Source organism: Spinacia oleracea, chromosome 3, assembly GCF_020520425.1.
Source record: "Spinacia oleracea cultivar Varoflay chromosome 3, BTI_SOV_V1, whole genome shotgun sequence".
Classification (NCBI taxonomy): domain Eukaryota; kingdom Viridiplantae; phylum Streptophyta; class Magnoliopsida; order Caryophyllales; family Amaranthaceae; genus Spinacia; species Spinacia oleracea.
This window is the reverse complement of record NC_079489.1, coordinates 19,092,489-19,095,611: the sequence shown is the minus strand read 5'-3', so window position 1 is coordinate 19,095,611 and position 3,123 is coordinate 19,092,489.

Sequence of the window (3,123 nt, the reverse complement as noted above, 5' to 3'; positions counted from 1 at the left end):
TTCCTTGAGATCCTCGAGTTCCTTGTTCCTGTTGAATAATAGGGTGATCCTCAGGAACATGAACTTCTGGATCATGAACTCTAAGATCTTGTTCCTCTTGAGTAGGAACTCCCTGATTCACTTTGATTTCTTGAACTCCTGATTCAACTGTCTCTTTATGTTGTCTAGCTGGAGAAGTTTCCTCATTGTTATCTGTGAAGTGAATCAAACCATTTTCGAAATCCTTCTGTTCCTGAACTTCATTAGTTTCATCAAGCATAATATGTACATTTTCAACTCTTTTAAAAGAGTCTTTAAGAGAGGTGTTCCTGTCAGGCAACTGAAAGAACCTACCATGTACATCAGATTTAACATTATCGAGGTAGGTTGTGTGTTCTTTGCTAAGTTCCATTGCCTTGTCACTTTGAGCCTTTATTACGATAAGCTTTTTAAAAATGTCTAGAGTTTCTATCAATAATTCCACTAATTTATTTACAGACAGAGATTGAAGAGTTGAGGAACTTACTTCACTTGATGGATCTTGTGTTGATTCATCGATCTTTGCCATAAGACAAAGGTTTGCTGTTTCTTCTGGTTGATCCTCATCTTCTTCCGAGTCAGTGGCTTCTTCCCAAGCTTCGATCATTGCCTTCTTGAAGTTGGGCTTGGCAAAGGTGGATTTGTTGAATCTTTCCTTATATTGATCCTTTCCCTTGCCTTTCCCTTTTTCATTTTCCCACTGAGGGCAGTCTTTGATTTGATGGTCAGAATCACCGCACTTGAAACATCCTTGGTCAGACTTGGAACCGCTTGGTTTTCTCATTGAGCTCCTTCTTCTTAGATTTCCAGGTTTAGAGTTCCTGTAAAATCTTTTCATTCTTCTGACCAACGTAGCAACCTCATCTTCCCCAGGTTCTGAGTCCTCCTGTTCCTCAGCCTTGAGAGCAAGGCCTCGGTTCTCAGGAACAGCTGCTCCTAGATGTAATTCATGAGTCATCAAGGATCCCGCCAATTGTTCAATGTTGAATTTGGTGAAGTCCTTTGTTTCAAACAATGCAGTGACCTTGGTTCTCCATCTATCATCCTGTGGCATGCTCCTTAGGATCTTCCTAACCTGTTCATCAGAGGGAATAATTCTTCCAAGAGAAACTAGCTCATTAGTAATGTTAGTGAAACGAGTAAACATTTCCTGGATTGTTTCTCTTGGTTGCATTTCAAAACGTTCATACTTAGACATTAATAAATCAATTTTAGAACGTTTGACCTCATTAGTTCCTTCATGAGTTATTTGAAGGAGATCCCAGATTTGCTTTGCGCTCTTGCACCCCATAACTCTGTTATGTTCGTGAGGTCCAAGGCCGCAATGCAAGATTTTCAAAGCCATTGCATTGATTTCAAATTTTTCAAAATCTTCCTTAGTAAATTCAGACATGGGTTTAGGAACTACCTCATTTTGAGCATTGGTCATTGTTACCTTGAAATCACCGACTTCTATGACTCGCCAGACTTGATAGTTCACTGCCTTGATGTAGATCTCCATCCTGTTCTTCCAGTAGGTGTAGAATTTTCCGTTGAACATTGGAGGTCTTTGAGTGGAATAACCTTCCTCGAGTTTCTCGTAAGCGTTCATACTTTCCAGGAACTTTTTCTCAACAAGGTTTCCTGTATTTTTGTGAGATCCTGCTCTGATACCAACTGATAGTTCAGTAGGAACACTTGACAAGAGGGGGGGGTGAATTGTTTCTTGGGAACTTGGGTAAGTTTCTTGCGGAATTTAAACAATAAAGAGACTGAGAATAATGAGCGAAGAAAGATATAAAATGGAGGAACCTTCTTGACCCTAATCAAGAAGAACCTCACTACTCTTTTGTATTAATGCAATAACTCTATTACAAATACACTCTTTAACTCGAGTTCCTCTCGAACACGAGTTCCCCACAGCAATCCCCTTTGATTACTGTGCTCCTCTTTCTGTCTCTGACTTAACTCTAAGTCGCTCCTTTTCTCTTTGACTTAACTCTAAGTCGCTCTGTTTCTCTTTGACTTAACTCTAAGTCAATTAAGGATCACTCAACCCTTAAACCCAAAATACAATTTGATATAAAACTCTAGTACGTAATAAAGCTTATAATAATAAGGAACTCAAGGAACACTCTATTTTTCCAACTGATTCTTTTAAAACGTTTAAGCTCTTTAAGATAGATTTTGTAGAAATCAGTTGTGTTTTGAAAAGCCAAAACTCTTCTCCTTTTATAGGAGAGTTTTACCCAAGGTTGGGTACCCATGTTCTCCTCAACTACCCACTAACTGTTACTGCTCAGTAACATGGGCATAGTTGGAGAGAAACAGGGAGACCAAATCAAAACACTAAATGCACGTTTAAACAGAAATACGTGGGAGAGTTTTAAGGATCATGGAAAATCTTTTGCTTGAGAAATAAGGAGAATGAAAACAGAATCCTATGTTTACATTTATTAATTAAATTCATTTTATTTATTAACAAAGATTTTCCAACTTAAAACTCTTTTATAATTACAGTTAATATATTTCAATTTAAAACGTACCAAAATGCTTAGGTTCCTTTCGTTCCAAATTACGTATAAACAATATTAAATACTTACATAAATCCTAAACATAAACTCATATGTTGTAGTCTTCATGTTGCACCTTTAGAAGCTTCACTCGAAGACTTCCCAATTTGGTCCTTCTCTGGAACATGAGGATCTCGCCTTAGGAACTCGCCTAAGGATCTCGCCTTTGTAAACTTGCTTAATGATTATATCTTCAATGTAGTGTCTGACATGGATCAATTACTTGATTATATTCCACGTTGCTTAGTTTATCCAACTCAGGATCTCCTTAACTTAGCATTATCCCTCTAAGGATCTCGGAACCTATTATGCAACATAACTTAACCAATTGTCAGGAGTTTGCTTTGTCATCATCAAAACTTTAGGGTCAACATAGGGGAAAAAAAACATTATACTTAATTTTTAGTTGCCCTATAATATGTCCCCCCTAAAAGGTTTGTAAGGTTGTAACCCAATGTACAATTTGTAATTTAAGGAAATTTTTATAAGGTACTACGTATAAGTGAAGACCAAAAAATCGAGTTTTATACAAATCAAGTAAATTACTCAACAA